The sequence below is a fragment of the Ursus americanus genome, chromosome 31 (genome assembly GCF_024610735.1).
Source record: "Ursus americanus isolate L20-20 chromosome 31, mUrsAme1.1.p, whole genome shotgun sequence".
In the NCBI taxonomy this organism is placed as follows: domain Eukaryota; kingdom Metazoa; phylum Chordata; class Mammalia; order Carnivora; family Ursidae; genus Ursus; species Ursus americanus.
The window spans coordinates 34,540,444-34,561,370 of NC_142157.1; positions in this window are offsets into that span (position 1 = coordinate 34,540,444).

The window sequence follows — 20,927 nt, forward strand, 5'->3', positions numbered from 1 at the left end:
ACAATGTTTGTGAATCCCACCTCTCCAGCCTGTGAACTCTTCCCGACCCCCCTCTAGAGCTCCGTAGGACACAATGTCCTTTAAATAGGTGATCTTTCTCCTTTTTTTAAAAGAAATGTCACATAAGAAACTTTCCACTTTCTTTTTCTTTTTTTTTCTTTTTTTTAGAACGGGCAATGAGACTTTTCATTTAAAATACACTACCATGCTGTTTTGTGATTTAAAAAATTATTTTGTTCTGGCCAACTTTAATGAAATTTGTCTAGAAAAATGTAGGCAAGGTGAGGTGAACTCATTTCATGAGGAAACTGCCATCTTTTCCTGAGCTGCCCTTTTCTCACTGTCTTGGGCTTTATTTTCTTCTTTCATATGGGTCTTTGTAGGATAAAGACATATTTTTACTAATTTTTACAATCAGCTCTGTGTTTCATGTGTGTTGCCCAGGGCCACTGAGGCCACTGGACAAAAAGCACCAAAGGTCCGTGAGGATGATGAAGCCATTGGCTACCCTGCGGGGCTGGTGCGCCGGGGACACCGGGGACACTGCTAACCACTCCCCTGGCTGCCTTCCTGGCCAGGAAGCCATCGCAGGTGAAACAACACTCGGTTTAATGCTGTCGCGGCTGCCCCGCATTTTAGTGGTTCTCAGACTTTAAGGAGCACCTCGTTTTCAGTCCTGTCTAGACAGACGTATATGGAAGTACAGAAATAATCAGGTCAAATGCATTTCAGATGAAACTGAAGACGCATTCAGACTTAGGGCTTCAGCCTTGCTTGTCGACTTGTATGAAATGGAGCCCCGGAGCGGCTCTGCATCAAAACGAGTGATGATAAAGTCACTAGAATAAAAGTATTTAAAATGAGGACGTCTTTTCCTCGAATGGGAGGATTCTGGGTGGTAGTTCTGTGAAGACTTTTACCGCGTCTCTGTAAGAGCAGGTTTCGGAATCCATAGCTGGGTATAGAAATGTGGATGGTATCACTAACGGATAAAGGGTGATTTTCTAGAGCGCATATTGTGAGCCACGCAAACAAACGTCCACTCACAGTGATCACCCGACTCCCACGTCCCTTCACGGTGGCAGCGGCGGGAGCTGGGGCCCCTAGTGGGAAAGTCACCTGCCTCGCCCCGCAGCCACACCGCGCTCTGCCTACAGTTCTACTGCGGCGTGTCTGCCCATACAGCCCACGCTCCACTCGTGCCTGAAACGTAACAAACCTCCTGGATGGATTCTGGAAGCAGGAAAGAAATCGAGATATCAAAAATCTATGCCACAACAATAACAGAAGGAAGAGTATTTCTTGAGTCGGTCCTCACTGGTTCACAGAGACAAAACGACATCTTCACCCCCCAAAACTTGTGCGGCCTCACCTTTTTTGTGAGTTTGCACTTGTCCGTGAATATGAATAAATTCACTCACAAGCGTGTTAGCCGTTTATCAGTAATTTACTTGTCAGAATTTGTTTTTGAAAAGCCACAGAAATGGCGACAGGACAGATAAATGTTCTAAGAAGCAAGGATTTGGCCCTTCGGCTGGGAGGCAGATGGTAGCAGCTGCCCCATGACACGGCTCTACTTACTACTTGACAACAAATAAATCTCCATAAGCATTTCCCTACATGGAAATATGTCACCTCGTGCAAGGAGATGTATGGGGACAGCTGTGCATGGGGCTTGGTGGGGAAGCAGTCAATAACGCTTAGTGGGATGGAAAGGTTTTGCAACCAGACAAGCAAACCAATCACCCATGATTTGAGAGATCTGGAAGGCCCAGCATTCTCCTGTCTCTCTGTTTGGGACACTGGTTTCCTGAAGACTCGATGCTCTGAAGGACCAGGGAAGAGTGGTTGATTATTCAGTGTTTTTCAGGGGAAGATGGGAGTGAGGACTTCCAAGCTCCCTCCCTGCCAGGCAGGAAAGTCCTACACTTGGCTTTTCATCCCTCCATGATGTTTAATTTCTCTCCATCTACGAGTCCATGCAAATATACCCCTGATGTTTCACTCACTGAGCACTGAGCAGTCATTCGTAGTGTTATTATGCCATATTCTCTTCAGTCACTTTCTTTGTGATAAATTTCCAAAGTTCTTTTCAATGTTTCGTGATTACCCAAAAAGCACATCTGTGTAAATGTCTTCTGAGACTATTAGCAAATGTTTCTTGAGATAAATGTGGAAAAAATTCTTATGAAGCAGATACTGGGTGATCGTATATAAACATTTCAAAATTGAAATATATCTACTAAAGATATTTTTGGATCCATTGATTTTTTTAGTGGATTTTCAACTAATACTACAACATTCGAATTTTGTTTTCTCCTATGACACCTGAATGACCAGACACGACATATTATCTCCTAATGCTGCACCAATTTACTATCCTTCCATGATCTATGGAAATACCTGCTTCTCCATATGACAGCCTAAAATTGGTATTTTAAAGTTGTGTGTGTGTGTGTGTGTGTGTTTCCCATTCTACTGTTGGAAAATACTATTTGCTGGAAAAAATTTGTATTTGCAACAACTCTTTTTCTTGTACACAAATTCTCTATCATTTTGTTGATACTTGATTTTAACTTTGATTACAATACCTTTTTTCAACTTTTAACTTGGTGAAATACATCAAAGTTTTCCTTTACATAAATGTTTTTATTTCCTATCTCTTAAAAAGAACTTCCTCATAAAAAAAAATTGTAAACATATATTCTTTATTTCTTGCAAACTTAAAACTTTGGGTTTTATCTTTGGTATTTATCTCCAGAGTAAGGTGTGTGCATACGCACACGAGTGCTTTGCAGGAAGCTGGGAACCTGTATTTCTCCATGAATAACCAATCAACTCAACAATTTTTAAAAATGAGGATATTTTTCACTGACTTGAGCTACCATTTCTACAACATGCCAGTTTCTTAGAACAGATGATTCTGTCTTAAATAGATCCACCAACCCACTTATCTGTTGCAAAGTTAACTACACTGCTTAAATTGTTTTAATTAACTAATTTATTTATTTATTTTTGAGAGAGAGAGAGAGAGAGAGAGAGAATATCAAGCAGGCTCCGTGCCCCGTGAGGAGCCCAGTGCAGGGCTGGGTCCAGTGACCCTCAGGTCGAGCCTCAACTACTTGTGCTGTTTGCGCCCTGTATCATTTGTCTGGACACATAAATATGTCTTCTATGTAAATTTTAGGAGCAGCTTCTCCGATGCTTTGTTTTTAAGTGTCAATTAAGAATTAATGGGGGATGCCTGCATTAAAAATTTGAAGAAAATTGCTATTTTACAAAATCAAATCTTCAAGTAAAGGTTTTGTATTTCTCCATTTATTCAGAACCCCCCCAACCCAAATCTAGAGTTTTTCTGGAAATTAGGAACACATGTTTGACATCCAAAAATTAAAAAGTGTCTACCACATTTGTTCCATTCAAAGTTCTAAGTCTTCATGAGGCAATATTAACAAAAATATATATTTTCCTAGGATGGCTTTCCAAATAATACATAATTACTTTCCGTCTGAGTTGTTTTTCACTACACTTCACGTGTTCCTTCCTACGGGATCTCATCCCTTAATTTTTTCAGTAATGCTCTGGATCTTTAAAATATCTTTTTTTTTTTTTTTGCTTTCTACTTAAATGACAACATTTTCTGATATAGAAAATAATGAGAGATTCCCCTCTCATTAATCATTACCTTTTCATATGTAATTAGACAATTTTAAACTATTAAGGTCACGATGGTCCTCAGAATATTACTTAGCACAGTTTTTTTTTTTTTTTTGTAACTCCCATGTTTGATAAAGCCAACCTTCCATAGTTTCATCAAGATTGCTGATGTGAAGGCAGAGAGAGCAGAAGGAACACATCCCCTCGCAGCAAATTGCTCTGGAAACTGACGCTCAGGTTTCAAAGGTTGCAGTCATCAAAACTCTGCATAATTTTGTTCTACAAGTTAATAATTTGCTTAAATATTGGCACGTAAAGGTGAAATGAATTTTTAAGGAGAAAAAAGTAAGATTGTTCAATGTCTATAGCATTTTCCGGAACTTTAGGCATTCTACGTAAAAGAAATGTGACTTTAGATGGGTTGATCTGTTCCAATGACATGGTCATGTGTGGTTTCTGCTTTCCCTTTACGCTCCTTAGGAAAAACCCCCGAAGCTATCCCGAGATCATTTCCAAATTTATCTGCTTGGATGTGGTAGATTCTTTACATTCTGCCCTTTGAAAACAAAAATTCACACTTTTGTATTTTTCCTTCTCTGCATGACATCAGAAATGATTATTATAACTAGGTCTGCAATACCATCTCTAATTTTCTAGTGTTACAGGGGGAATTTGGCAAATCCGTGAAATCTGCACGAACTTAAGTGAACTCTTCTCCCCGTGGCTCCTCCTCCAGGTTGAGACTGAGCTCCCATTGGATAATCCAGGACCCAGTGTGCCGGATGTGAAAAACGTGCTTCTGGACAAGGGTGAAAGCAGAATAGATAGTATTGATAATCCCACATCGTTCCTTTCCACCAGGACCTTTTAGATAGGACTTTTCTTCCCCACAACACCCGCAAAAAAAAATATGGGGTAAAAACCTGATGTTCAGAAGTTAACCAAGTTTGCATACAGTGTGAAACAGAAGAGCACAGCAAGGGCTCCAATCCGGGTTAGGTCCTGCTTTTCAAACTCCCCTTCGGTAATTAAGTAATTGTTGATCGTAGAGAAGAAGAATCAGCTTAGCTCCCGCGGATGAGGCCAAGCAAACTCACGGCAGCCACTGACATCGTACCTGCCCCAAGGAATGGATCCTTTTTTTTTTTCCTTTTTTCTCTTTTGCTTTTTAATGTAGCTGAAAAAGCTTTAGTTTCTTTCTTTTTTTAATCACACTTTTGCCATTATCAATGCTTTTTTGCCAGCATCAGCTCTTTCTGGGTTTTAATTTGATATAATTCATTTGTCTTCCTGACATGTCTTACAGGGTTCCGGCACTCTGAGATTGCCCTTGTGGCGTGACCTTCTCCTCCAGCTCTCCTGACTCACTGGAACGTCTGAGCTCCGGTGCAGAGCCCAGCGTTCACTCTCATGGGCGGCTGGAGACTCCTCCTGTTCTCCCTCGTTAGAACAACTTCTGATGATAAAGTAAGAGCTCACTGGGAGGCCTGTCATCCCAACATGAACCATGTGGCCTTCTATATATTTTAACAGTAGAACTGAACTGAAGAATAAAAGCCCCTATTTTTCATAGGAATTTTCCCCTTGATCCTTCTATTGCATTAAAAAAAAGAGGGAAGAGAATAACAGAGAGAAAGGAGGGAAACCTTTGAAAATCCTACACATAACGGAGCAAAAATGGATGTAGGAATGATCCCTTTCCCCGTTCTGTTTCTATTAAACATATGTAGGATACCTCTTATGTTTTGGGTTGAGTCAACAGAACATAAACTAAATGGGGCATTTTTCCCACCGACCTGGCAGCAAGCCGAATGCTGTCTGACCCTCACTGTCCTACAGCCGGAGCTGGAGACTTGGGGGCCAGGCCGTGTGACCCGCACAGTGGCCTTAGCGAGCAGGACTGGCGTGGAGGCCGGCCTCTCCTGCGGAGGTTGGAGGTGCAGACTTTCTTCTTATTTCTTGGCTGTATCCAAGTTCTCCTGTTGAGAAGGGTTTGTGGGTGTGGCACTTGTGGGACCCAGGACCGGGGTGCAGGGAACAGGACCTCAGAGATCGGCCGCCAGTTCCTTCCTGCTGGAAGTCTTGGTTCCCGCTTTCTGCTCTGAACACTGACACTCCAAGAGTTTTTAAAGCTCAGAGATTGTTATTTCATTTTTGGTGATCTCATTCTTTCCAAATTTACCCTTTTCTTTTTTCAACATGTTCTGTTCTTTTCAAGGATTTTTTTTTAAATTCATGTATTTAATTATTTTTAATTTACTTGATAATATTACAGCCTACCATAGTCTTCTTCAGAGAACGGGTGACGGGGCCTGTGCTCCTGCTTCCTGCCCCCCCGCCCCCCCCTTGGCATTAGGTGCAGTGACAAATGTCCTTACTTACCAGCTGCTGCCGGGCTCCCCACACACAGGCCCCTGATGACCTCAGGGGTGGGTGCTGGGGGGCCCTGGAGCCTGCCCACTGCCGGGTCCCCAGCAGGTGGGTCCGCTGTCCTTCAGAGTCTTCCAGTTTCTCCCTGGTGACCGGCCCCCACCTCTGTGATTGGAGGCATAGCCATGACAGCCTCCCATTTTAATGTTCTGTGTCTGGCAATGGGGTTTAATTCTCATGACCTGTGAACCCGGGACTCGCGCTTCCTTCTACAGTCATTGTGAGGGTTCCTCCAGGGAGCACCCCCCCACCCCCCACCCCCCGTCCCACTCTGTCCGCTGGTGACATTGCTCCAAATCTCTCATCTCTGGGTCTCCACGGGCACCCGGGGTGGATTGGCAAAACGATGAGATAAACGGATGTTGGAAATAAAAGGAGATTCTAGATTCCTAGAGTTCACTCAGTGGTGTGGGGAGGAGGGCCGGAGCAAAGTGCCTTCTAATCCCTCCAAGAAGGAAGGAGAAATAGATTCAGGCTCCCCACTGGGCCAAGCAAGTGCAGCCCCGAGGACACCCTCCAGCCCCGCAGGGTTGGGTGCCGGCGTGTGGTCCAGCCCGCACTTAGGGAATGCTTTTAGCGCTCGTGAGGATTTTTCCAGGATGACTTTTAACCTGTGTTCTGCATCTGGTCTACAATTCTGGGGATCCCGGAGGAGTCCATCCCAGCTCCATGTTCTGGCTATTGTTCCCATACCTGAAAACCTTGAGCCGAGCTCCAAGGTGTGTTCTCGAGGCTGATTCTGGTGCAGGAAGGATGTCTGCCGGCTTCGTCATTTGGCTGTAGGATTCATCTTTGGAGGATTTGCACGTTTTTTCTGCATCTATCCCGTGGGAATGCTCGCTCAGAAGTTTCCCACTTGCTTGTGCCACAGGGACATCGGCCCACGACCGATGTTGATTTTAGTTTCCCGACTTGGGTCTTGTTCGCCCCTGTGTCGGTGTGGGGGTATTTTCTCACACAATACTTTACTAAAAGCACAACCTCCCAGGGTCCTGGATTCATTCAGGGAGAACCACTTCCCCACGTCAAATATTCAGAAGTGCGTATGGACCGGCTACCCTGTTCCTCCTGGGGTCCAGGCCCTGCCCTTATGACATCTGGAGCAGAAAGCTGTGAGCCCTGGAGTCCGTGTTCCTAAAAATCCCTACTAGTCCCTTCAGGCATCCTTCACCCCTTAGAGCACCTACAGCACCCGCTGGGTTAAATGGTACCTTTATTTCTGAGATGTTATGGATTTCTTTTCCTGTCTTTGGAGCTCATCTTTACATTAAAAATGTTTGATTTTTAGGTGTTTAAAACCTATGGGAAGGTTTCTGGTTATTTTTAGGATCTTGAAATCATTGTTTCTCTGCACCCTATTCTCATAAGCCTATCTTTTAATGAAACAAAAGGACATCCATGATGGAATTTGCAAAATGAATAAAACAAAATGGTATTAATTTGGATTTTATACCTCAGATACGGGGTTAATCCGGAGACTAAAACATAGATGTTGCTGGCGTTCTTCTATATGTGAATAAAGGGTGAGAATTAATCACATAAACAAGACTATGGGAATAAATTTAACTACACAGAGAAAAGAACTGTTTTTAGAAGCATTTAGAAGGATCATTTACATAAAAATAGTGGTATGCTAATTACTAATCATTCTTATCTTTATTGGAGCCCATCTAAAGAAATTAGGAAGTAGAAGCATACTTATTTTATCCTAAATCCTGATTTTTTTTTGGATATAATAATATACAGGTCTTTGGGAAATTATCTAACTTAATTTTTTCACGAATTCTCTCTATTCTCTTCTTCAATTAGTCTGAATTCATAGGTGATTGCCATGCGTAAATTAAACCGCAGAATCTTAATAATATATTGAGAAAAAAGTATAGGGCAGATTTTTTTTCTTGTCATGGATTATATTATCAAAGGCATATTTTGAATCACAAACACATTCTCCTTGAGATGCCCTTCCTTTGGCTACGAAACTCCATCCTTATGCTTCCTCCCCCTTTCACCCCCTTATCTCCCTAAATTCAGTCCGGAACATTTCAGAAAGCCATTAACCAACTTTTTACACTTTGATATTACATAATATTGATTGAGTTAAATAAGACTTGTGCAGACATTTCTATAGGATTCCAGATCCCTGACCCCAGCATTAATTTGAAGTTCCTTATCATTGAAAGAGCCCAAGTATTGATATGGAAATGGCAACACCAAGCTTCTGCTTCCTGCTGTCATTTAAAAAGACTGACCATGGCTGCAGTTCTGCTTTGCCAGCAAAGATAAAGTTTGTCCAAGGTCGCACTTCAGCAGCCGGCTTCCTCATTGAACCCGTGACATGCACCATTCGTCACCTAAACACCACGACTGCCGGCCTCCGTCCCTCCCCCAGCATAAGTACACAGTCAAGGTACTGTTCTTATTTGTCCTGAAACATGGTTTCAATTTCAAGAGCACCAATTAATATTTTAAATACCTCCTTTTGGTGGATTATAAAGTGCTGGGATGTTAAATAATCCATTGATTTATAATGATGGGGTTCTCGGAAGGGAGACTGGTGGACGGCTGGGCCAGCATTCAATCTGGTTACACTGGCTGGGGGATGACTACTTGGAGACACTCATACCTTGAATGATGTGGTTTTGGAATATAGGTGAGGTTCAGTGGGGGGAGTCCAGAACCGACGGCCAGGAAAGAGTTCTTGAGACATCTTTGGTGCAAAATGGTGGGTTATTAAAGCACGGGGACAAGACCCTTGGGCAGAAAGGGCTGCTGCCCCGGGGTTGTGAGCGGTGGCTGATTATAAACTATGGGGTTGGGGGAGGTCAGGAAACAGGGAGGTTGAGAAAGGACTTTCATATGTTAAAGAAGACTTAGAGGATACCTGAGGCCTTGCCATAGTCAAGGTTGTTTACCCCTCTAGTGAGGGATTAACATGAAGGTAGTTGGGAGCTTCCTGGATTCCTAGAAGTATCTGTCTGGGGGCTGCAGGTTATATAGACATTTAATTGTATTTACATTCCCTTCCGGAAGCTAGGTTATTGATAGAAATGCTTTGTTCTTATAAACTGCTAAGACATTTGTAAACTGACGGACACTTAAGTCTTGCAGGATTGTGGTGTCTATAGGTTAACTATTTCTTTGTCCTTTAGGGCAGCCAGGAGTGCCTGAGGAATGTCATGTACATCCCATGGGGGGGGGGGGTGCGGGGTGTTTCTCCTTGTCCTCAGCTTGCCTTCTGTTCCCTCATCAGTGAACACAGGCGCGTACACACACGCACACGCGCACACACACACACAGGCAGCTCTCTCCTCAAAGGCTTAAAATCTAGCTGCAGTGTGCTTACATAAAATAACTTGGTAGAAATCTGCGTATCTTAGGATTTTTGATATAAATCTGCATGCCTTAGGAATCAACCAAGGATGACTCCTGAAGATCTCAGCCAGACAGTGGGAGCTCTGGTTTGCTTACCTTGATTAGTGAGTGATGGAAGAAGACGGGCTCGAAGTTCAGGGGGTTAAAGATTCATCAGTCATTGTGTCACAGGTGGGCTTCGAGCATTAACACCGTGCCAGATTCCAGACATTCAGACTCCTGATCTCGAATGTGGAAAAGAGTCTCCGTTCACCATGGCAAACCTATTTTCTGCTACTTGACACATGATTCTCTGTCATTGTTACCTGGAATCCAAGTCCTTTCTAATTATTAAATAATACAAATATTCTTATCAGAGAGTGAGAGCAAAAAGCAATGTTTTCTAAAATCCTGACACCTCCACCCCCAGATACGTACAAATAAACAAGAGTTTCTGGGTAAAGATGGCAGGTTGAACTAGTGTGCTTACGCATAAACCTAACCCAGGAAATAAAAGCTAAATTTCAAAAGTATACCTAAGACAGAAACCAGTCTGTCCCAGTGAGGAAGAGCAGCCTGGAGCAATCTATCTGCAAACACTCATACGGAGGACCAGTTACACTGTTATTATTATTTTTTACTTCCAATCTGTTGTAGATCAATACTTTTGTACAATATAATAAAAAGGAAATACTAGAAAATAAAAGGGCATAAAAATTCAGGACCAACATTTTTATTCTTATATCCAACAGACATAAAATTACTCTCTCAAGTTGCTGTAAAAAGTTCTCGATGGACCCTGTCATTGCTTTTATCACATTGCAGTGATATATACTCATGGCTGCCAACACGCGTGACGCTGGGAGCCTCGTTGGGGCATCACCGGGGTAGTGCGCCTGTGGGGAAGGAACACTCACTTGCAGAAGACGGGCGGTGCCTCGTATCAGAGATGCCAGGTGGCATGGAAAAACGGGCTCCGGGCCGGGTAGGACTCCCGCACATCCTTGCCCCAAGCTGGCAAGCCGGGAAAAAGTACGTGATAATCCTCCCGGTACATTGAAAAGGGTTCCCTCCAAAACCATGAGCACACGTACTATTTATTACAAATACAGGGGACTTAGACATGCCCACATTCACAATAGCCCAGAATTTAAATGGCTGAGATGACACAGTTTTGGGGACCAGGACTTTGTTTTGGTTGCTCTCTGTCCCTATTTTTTCACACATCATAGATATTTAATAAAAACATATATATATATATATTTTTTAGATTCTATTTATTTACTTAGAGAGGGAGCCCACGAGGGCAGAAAGCAGAGGGAGAGAGAGAATTTTAAACAGGTTCCACACTCAGCGTGGAGCCCACTGCAGGGCTTGATCTCACGACCATGAGATCATGACCTGAGCCAAAGCCAAGAGTTGGATGCTTAACCCACTGAGCCCGCAGGCGCCCCTGATAAAAGTGTGTAGAATTGATGAATGAAGTCTTAGAAATAAAGAGGTACAGGCCACCTGTAAAGAGCTACTTTAAGTAGCCCTCAGTAGTTAAAGGAACATCTAGTCTCTCTCCAGCCTTTTAGAAGGGTGAATACATTCACGTTAAGGTGGTCAAAGCTAAAAGACAAGCATGCATCTTAAAAGCTGAATGCTCCATCCAGCCATCAGGGTTCTTCCCATGGAAAGTTATAGAAAACCTGCCTCAAGCTGGATTAAGGAGAAAGGACATTTATTGGCTCATATACCTGGGCGGGGGTGGGGGCGGGGGGGGGGGGAAGAGGGAAGGATAAATCTGGCACTGGGCATAGATGAACCAGGGGTAGTCCTTGCAACCCAAAGCTGATTTTCCTCTCTCCTGGTCATGACAGGCTCTCACCCTGTGTGGCCGCCATGCGAGACAAGATTTCACATCCTTCAGGTTCAAGATGAGCCGAGGGCATTTATGGAGGGTCTGTGTCTGGGCTCTTTCACGACTGGCTCATTGGTTCTGCCACCAATGTATGCCACCTTCATTATATGGCATGAGAGTTAAGTCCCAACGTGGGATAGTGAGTTCCCCAACTGTCATCTTTGGTGCCGTGTTGGCTACTTTTGGCTCCTGACTTTTCCTATAAGCATTAGAGTCAGTTTGTCAGGATCTACTAAACAGTTGGCTTGGATTTTGATTAAGATTGTGTTGACTTGGGGCGCCTGGGTGGCACAGTCGTTAAGCGTCTGCCTTCGGCTCAGGGTGTGATTCCAGCGTTCTGGGATCGAGCCCCACATCAGGCTTCTCCGCTAGGAGCCTGCTTCTTCCTCTCCCACTCCCCCTGCTTGTGTTCCCTCTCTCGCTGGCTGTCTCTCTCTCTGTCGAATAAATAAATAAAAATCTTAAAAAAAAAAAAGATTGTGTTGACTTTATAGATCAAGTTTAGAGAAACTGAGAACTTAGTAATATTGAGTCTTTCAATCCATGGAAACAGAATATTATTCCATTTATTTAGGTCTGTTTTGATTTCTTTAAACAGGCTGTTCTAGTTTTCCTTATATAAACCCTGTGCATATTTTGTTTATGCACAAGTATTTTGGGGGGCATGTTATTATAAATAGAATTACTTTTTTAATTTTCAAATTCTAATTGTCCGCTGCTGGTATATAGGAAGGCGATGAAATTTTACATATTAACCATGCATCTTGCAAGCTTTCCATGCAGAAGTTTTTTGGTTGATCTGAAGGATTTTCTGTATAAGAAATCATGTTACCTATGAATAAAGACAGTTTTATTTCTTCCTTTATAATATGCATGCATCTTCTTTTTTACTCTTAATATTAGTCGGAGCGTGCAGTATGTTGCAGAAGAGGGGTGCTCCAAGAAGACATTGTGCCTTGTTCCAGACACCAGCAAGGAAGTGTCCAGTTTCTCACAATTATGGCTGAATTTACTTGTAAGGTTTTTTTTAAGACATTCTTTTTCTAGTTGAGGAAGTTTCCCCTCTATTTCTGGCTTGCTAAGAGGTTTTTTGTTTTGTTTTGTTTTGTTTTAATCATGAATGGGTGTTGCACTTGTTAAATGCTTTTTGCATCTATTGGTAAGATCATACAATTTTCCCCTTTAGTCTGTCCGTGTGTGGCTTACGTTGATTGATTTTTGAGCATCGAACCAGCCTTGCGGACTGGACTGCATCCAACTTGGTCATGTGTATAATTTGTTTCATACAATTTTAGATTTGATTTGCTAATATTTTGTTGCGAATTTTTGCATCTATGCTCACGAGAGATATTCGTCAGCAGTTTTCTCTCCTTGTAATGTCTTTGTCCTGTTTTGGTCTGAGGGTAATTCTGGCATCAAGGGATGAGCTGGGAAGTGATGTGGGTAACACAGGCAAAAGAAAAATTAAATTTTCTTACTACCTCCAGCCCACTGACAAGTCCTTGAAGCAGGCAGAGTGATATTCCTCTAGGAACTTAGCTGACCGCTTATTAATACTGTGCTAAGGGCAAAAGGCAGTCCTAGCCCAACCCCCAGTATCCTGTAAATTCACTTTATTTATTTTTTCCTTTTCTTTTTTTTCTCAATATTTTTTTATTATGTTAGTCACCATACAGTACATCCCTGGTTTTTGATGTAAAGTTCGATGATTCATTAGTTGCGTATAACACCCAGTGCTCCATGCAATACGTGCCCTCCTTACTACCCATCACCAGCCTGTCCCATTCCCCCACCCCCCTCCCCTCTGAAGCCCTCAGTTTGTTTCTCAGAGTCCATAGTCTCTCATGGTTCATTCCCCCTTCTGTTTACCCCTCCTTTCTTTTTTTTCTTTTCTTTTTTTTATAATGTAAAGTTCCATGATTCATTACTTGCGTATAACACCCAGTGCACCATGCAATACGTGCCCTCCTTAATACCCAACACCGGCCTATCCCATCCCTCCCCCCCCCCCGAAGCCCTCAGTTTGTTCACTTTAACATATAGAAATTCCTCTGGAAACTTCCTTTATCTGTACACCCTAAGATACATGTTGGCAATCATCCCCCAAGCATATGACCCACCGATATACACCTGTAGGGTCTCATGACTAAGGTTTTATTAGATGGTAATAAAGACCTTCTAACAACAGCTAGCCCCCTCAAGGTCCTGGAAACCTTACTTCCAATTCCTTAGAGACTTACGCTCTCCCGAACCCCCTCCCAACTTGAGGGTATATAATGGGCCACTCCTCATGACCCCAGTACAGCTCTTGCTGCCCACAGTTCCTGTCCCCATGCTTTAATAAAACCACCTTTTTGCACCAAAGATGTCTCAAGAATTCTTTCTTGGCCATCAGCTTCAAACCCTAACATCTTTCTACATCAGGAAGCACTCCCTTTGTTACTATTTTCTGGAAGAGATTATAGAGAATTGGTATCACTTTTTCCTTAAATGTGTGAAAGAATTCGCCAGTGAATCCATCTGGGCTTGGTATCTTTTCCAATAGCCTATCAGTTATTGATTTATTATCTTCGATAATGTCAAGGCATTGGAGCATTTAGTATAAGTTGTCAAATCTGTGGTCATAAATTCATTCATATTCTTCCCTATTATTTTCTTAACGTCCATGGGCTGTTGTGATGAGCTCTCCTTCATGACCAATATTGGCAATTTCTGTCTAACTTCACTCTCTTTATCTGTAATCTGGGTGGCGGTTTCTCAGTCGTGTTAATCTTTTCAAAAAGTTTTGCTTTCCTTGATTTTCTACGTATTTCTGTCTTCAATCTTATTCATTTCTGCTCCAATTTTCTTTCTTTCTTTCTGCTTGATTTGGAATTAAATCTCTCTTCTGTCTCTAGTTCTCTAAGGTGGACACTTATGGTCATGGATTTTAGATCTTTCTTCTTTTCTGTGTATTTAGTTCTGTAAGATTTCCTCGAATACTGCTTTTGCTGTCTCCCACTCATTTGTCTTCTCATTTCAACTTAGTCTGATTGTTTTTAAATTTCTCTTGAGACTATTTTTTTCCCCAAGTGTTATTTAATAGTGTCTTTTTAAATTTCCTAAAGTTTAAGGATTTCACAGATATCGTTCTCATCTATTATTGATCCCTAGGTTAATTTCATTGTGGTTTGAGAATATACTCCATTAAGATTTATACTCTCTTAAATTTGTTAAGGTACCGTTTAGAACCAAAATGCCGTCTCTGCTGGTCTACACTGTTCCCTGTGAGCTTGGGAACAATGTATATTCTGCTGTTTTCAGATGGAGTATTCTACAGGTGGCAATTAGATGAAATTAATTGATAGTGCTGTTGGCAATGAATTCCTTCAGTTTTGTTTTCCTGAGGGGGGGAAATGACTCTTCAGTTTTTGAAGGATAATTTCACCAGATACAGAACTCTAGTTTGGTGGCTTTTTTCTTATAACACTTTAAATATTGAAATATTTCCCTTCGTTGTCTTCTTGTTTACACGATTTCTGATGGCTAGTTCACCATAATTCTTAACCTTTTTTCTCTCTTTCTATGGGACACTTGCCAATTAAGTATGTACATTGTAGTAGATAGTTTAAAACAAAAATGTATTATCACGACTTTTTAAGGTATCTAAAATGTTTATTTGTAAAGCATTCTGAGATTGCAGGAAAACTAATAAAACTTGCAAGGATAGGCCCCCAAATACATACGTAAGTAGAAATATAACTGACTCAAGACTATCTTGAGTATAATTAATAATCAAACATTTTGAGAATGTTAAAAAAATTGTAATTATTTCATTGATTGGTGTTGCAATAAGGAAATGCCTTAAATTTCAACAAGCGTTTGAATGTTTTAAATAAACAAACAGAATGCTCTGAATTTCCAAATAAATACAATTCTCTGTGTCACCATCATATTGACATTCTTTGAGATTAAATTTGGAGAAAGGAAAAAACACCTTCATTTGGGGAAAATGAAAATCTTTCAACATTAAAATCCACTAGTGTAGAAAAAGGTAATAAAAGGCTGGTATAAGGCATATAAAATAAAAATAAAAGGACAGAAAGAAAAACTAGTGCCATGCAGTGTTATTTCTTACTGGAGCAAAAACAGTGTATAAGATGAAATGTGGTTTAGTTTTGGACAGTTTTACATAGGGCACCTAGGGGTGAAAATATGTTTTAGAAAAAAAATGCAAAGTTCGTATCTGACCCCATTGAAGTTGGACGGATTCAGCTGGTAATATCTAGAATACACAGAGATATGGGATTCCACCATTGGAAAGAGTCGCAGTTGAGGTAGACGTGGGGACACGAACCTAGCGGTGTGAGTTTAAGCCACGGTGAGAGAAGACATTTCCAAGGCATGGCATTCTATAGGCAAGGGTGTTGAGTAATTCAACAGAAAAATCTCCTGTTGATTTGAAATTGGCAAGCACATTAGAGAGTATGCAAAGCATATGCAAAGCAGAGCTCAGAGTAGCAGAGTGTGCCTTTGATATTCCTTTAATATATTATAAATGGGATGATGGCCGTGGGGAAATGCTACCATCTCCACTGTCCTTCAGAGGTGGGTTTCCCTGGAGGTTACTCTGTAGTGTGTCAAATCAGTGAAATCAAACACAGCAATTAGAATAGGTTTTCAATTTTCTTATTATTTTGTCACTCACCCTTAGGATTGAATTTTTAAATGTTGAATTATTTATTTCTATCGTGTGAATCCTCTTACACTCAATAACATCTGGAAGCTCCCTGTCAGGTCATTGACACGTCAGGCATGACGGAGATTTAAAACAAAGGCAACATTGGGTCTTGCCAGCAGATGCACCGGTGCACACTCTCCAAACGGGCCCACACAGACCCACCCAGAAAAGTGAATTTGAGAATGTTTCTGCAATTTATCAGTGGTGATGCCGGGATCTTCATGCACCGTGGCATTGGAAGGACTATGATAAGTACTGAATAAAATACAGAGCTGGTCATTTGGTGTTAATAGGATTCTACTTTGGTAAAACAGGCTGGAAGATTTAGAACAGTCTGCAAAGAAGGACAGATTGACAGAAATTGGATTTAGCTACCAGTTACATATGAATTTACGGGAACAACAAAACAGGCTAAGTTATTCTCGACAGGTTTAGAGGATTGAACAAGGGAGAGCCAAGGCAAAAGCTGTATAAAACACCAGCGTGGGAGCGGGGATCCAAACGACAGAGGCTGGGTGGGAACTTGCAGAAGAAAATTGCGGACATGCCGGCGTAGAATTCTTCCTCAAAGATACGTGGAGTATCCCAGACTTAAATTCCGGGTAAATGAACATTTGACGTAAAAGGAACTCAACATACATTTTACTTAGGGAAATTACATTTATTTTACTGTCACTTTTTATTTTTATTTAATTAACTGACCACGTAATTGTATTTGATAACAACTTATAAAAAGATGCACATATGATTTCACTGTCATCATGGCGAGACTGAGCCCTTCAAATCTCAATCCCATGGACGCCGAAGGATTAAGAATACAAGAGACTGATGTCACCCAGAAATGGAGCTGAAGACCACAGCCTCTGTCCCCTCTCAAACATCAACAAATAGACAGGGATCCATGAACACAGAGGGCTCAGGGAGAGCTCTGGCGTCCTCTTTAAGAAACGTCAGCAACAAAAACCCTGAGTATAACCCAGCATAAGCAAGGAAGAGCAGCTTCACCCTGCCAGCGTCACCCATCCCCACACTGGCACTGCTCAGCTCCAGGTGCAGAGGCCCAGCTAGACAGTGTTCTCCTCGCCAGGAAAGCGAGCAGGTGAGCACCAGCTTGCCCAGCGCTCCGGGCGCCGCACACGTCGGTTTCCTCCACACACCGACTGTGGAGACGGCCACACACAAGGGCCGCCATGCTTCCCAGAGGCCTGTTTGCAGACAACCCAGCATCATTCCTCGTTGAAGAAACCATGGGTCAGCATAGCCATCATGGACACCCTGAAGATTGTACGGACCTTCGCCCCACGGGTGTCCAGTTCACAGATGCCAGCCACCTGAGCCCTTCCCCACCCTGCCGGTTCCCATGAGGGAACCTCCCCAGCAGACATCCCGGGCCTCTGCAGCTGCCCGAGTGCACACGCCCGCCTGGACCCCAGTGGCTGATCCCACAGGTGTGTGTGGGCTCCGGGCTCCGCTTCCCGCTGATGAAAGAAACTGAAGACACAAATGGGTGAAAAGATACCTGCATTCATAGAGCATAAGTGTTAGAACTGCTAACATGTTCATACTACCCCCAGGCCATCTATAGTTTCAACACAATCCCTATCAAAATCACAATGGCGTTTTTCACAGAAAAGAAAAAGACAGTCCTAAAATTTGTATGGCACCACATACAGTCTGTATAACCAAAGCAATCTTGAGAAAGAACAAAGTAGAAGGGGTCACATTTCCTGATTTCAAACCATCCTGGAAACCTCTAGTGGTCTAAACAGGGTGGTACTGGCCTTAAATGGACACGTAGACCAATGGGACAGACCTGAGAGCCCAGAAATGACCCCAAGCATATGTGGTCTGCTAATGTGGGATACGGCAGCAGGCACACTCAATGGGAGAAGGGCAGTGTCTTCCACAAATGGTGACGGCAAACTGGACAGCCACATGCAGAGGAGTGAAATTGAACCCCGGTTTCATTCCACTCGCACAAATTCACTTAAAATGGATGAAGGACTTACACATAAGATGTGAAACTGTAAAACTCCTGGGAGAAAATGGAGAAACTCCTATCATGAGTCTTGGCAATGAGTTTTTTGGATAAGACACCAAAAGAACAAGCAGCAGAAGCAAAAATCAACAAGTGGGTCTATGTCAAACTAAAAAGCTTTTGCACAGCAAAAAAACAAAACAAAACGAAACAAAACATCACCCACTGGGGAGTGGGAGAACCTATCCGCAAACAGTATATCTGACAAGGGGTTAATATCCAAAATACGTGAAACATGTATTCAATAGAAAAAAGGTAAATAATGCAATAAAAAAGTTTGGCAGAAAAACTGAATAGTCCTGCCTTCAAGATGACTGACAAATGGCCAACAAGTTTTTAAAAGGTGCTCAACAGGGGCGCCTGGGTGGCACAGCGGTTAAGCGTCTGCCTTCGGCTCAGGGCGTGATCCCCGCGTTCTGGGATCGAGTCCCACATCGGGCTCCTCTGCTGGGAGCCTGCTTCTTCCTCTCCCACTCCCCCTGCCTGTGTTCCCTCTCTCGCTGGCTGTCTCTATCTCTGTCAGATAAATAAATAAAATCTTTAAAAAAAAAAAAAGGTGCTCAACAATCATCAGGAACATCACTAATGCATCAGGATATGTTGCTCAATGAAACAAGTCGTGTATTGAATCATTACAACGTACTTTAAACTCATACAATGTTATATGTCAATTATATCTCAATGATGCTGGAAAAACAATGGCATATTAAAGAACATTTAGCTTGTTTTCATATCTTGATTGTTGTGAATTATGCTGTAATGACTGTGGGAGTGCAGACATCTCTTTGAGATACTAATTCCATTTCCTTTGGGTATATTTATACCTAGAAGAGGCATTGCTGGGTCGTACGGTGGTTCTGTTTTTAACTTTCTGAAGACCCTCCATACCGTTTTCCAGAGTGGCTGCCCCAGTTTGCACCAACAGTGTAAGAGGTTCCCCTTTCTCCGTATCCTCACCAACAACTGTTGTTTCTTGAGTTGTTGGTTTCAGCCATTCTGACGGGTGTGAGGTGACATCTCACTGTGGTTTTGTGGTTTTGATTTGCATTTCCCTGATCATGAGTGATACTGAGCACTTCCTGGATGTCTTTGGAGAAATGTCTGTACATGTCCTTTGTTCATTTTTAAATTTTGTTATTGGGTTGAGTTACGTATGTGTTTTGGAGATTTGCTAAGAGGGCAGATTTTAAGTGTTCTACACACACACACATGTGCACCCACACACCCACACAAGAAAGAAAATGGTGCCCATGTGCAGGGACGGATATGTTAATTAGCTTGATTGTGATGATTATTTCACAAATATACATATATTAATAATGTCCATTTGTACATATTAAATATATATAATTTCTGTCGATTTATCTCAGTAACGATGGCAAGAAAAGAGAAAAATTAAAGAAAGGAAACACATTAACTAAGGACCTGCTATGCTCTGGTCAGTTTATATAACATCCAATTTGAAGAGAAAACTCAGGTCTTGCCCTTACTTTACCGAAGTCAAAGAGGAGCATCTCGGGTAGCGACTAACTTCAGAGACGGACTTCAAGCCCATGTGGTCTGCTCGCAAATCCTCATTGGTTTTCCCCTAGACCATTTGCCCTGCGCCCCCGCCTTACACCTTAATTCTATAAATTGTTTACAGAAGAATAAAACTGGGATTATACGTTCCCTGTGAAGAGGGCCAATCATTTTTCTCACCCATCCCCCCACCCTTCCCCTCTGGTTACCAATACTTCTCTCTACATTTAAGAGTCTGGTTTTTGTCTCTTTATTTGTTCCTTTGTCTTATTTCTTAAACTCCACAGTGAAATCATATGGTCTTTGTGTTCTCTGACAGACTCATTTCACTAAGCATGATAACCTCTACGTCCATCCATGTTGCTGCAAATGACAAGGTGTCATTCTTTTTTACGAAGGCCAATCTTTTTAATCTCCAGAAGCAAGTCTGTGCAAGCAATTAACACATCAGTAGTGGGGCCAAGCCACCCACCCACCCAACTTCAGAGGACGGTGCGTTTTGCTGGCAATATTGGGCCACGCACGCAATGAGTTTTTTTGCCCCTTGTTTTAATTTTTTCTCAGATCCAAATTATTAGCAGAGGTGCAAGAGTCTGGGCTTATCTCCATCAGTTAATTTGTAAGGAGTGATGTCAAGTTGACTACGTCTTCTGGAGAAAAATCAGATGACGTAAAACCATCAGACAGAATAAACCAGAGTCATTGTCCAGCCGCATTGAATTCCAAAGAAACCAACTAAAAGTCACTATTTATTAAGCTTCTTCTCCATAGCATACAATTCACATAAATGATAACCCAGTCCTCTAAATCAGTGCTATCATTTGCTGCAGATTAGGAATGAGGGACTCAGGGTCTCTGTAAATTCCCCGAAGCTTCTGTAGTTGCTCTATAATGTTGTCGGGAATCAGAATCCACCCCACCTCCTTTGAAAGCTGTTTGCCAGTGCACCATGCTGTCCCCTAGAGGCCCCTCTATGTAAACACTAAGTCGGGTGTGTTACTCTGGGGTATCCTGGTACAACTGCGAGGATGGAGTTGCGTGCCATTCATGGTGTGGTTCTAATGGCCACATCCAGGTGACATGAAAAGATCAGTCATTCCTCATCTTCAGCTGCTCCCACACATGCGGTGATCCTTTCTTTGAACTGTGCACCTGTGATACCCGAATGCATGCACATGCCTGCGAGTCACTAACCCACACCCGGGCCACAACTTTGCTTTATTCCTTAAAGCAACTCAGGTGACGAACTCGTGGCTGGAACTCACAGAACGCCGGACAGGTTTAGATTTTGCTCGACACGTTTA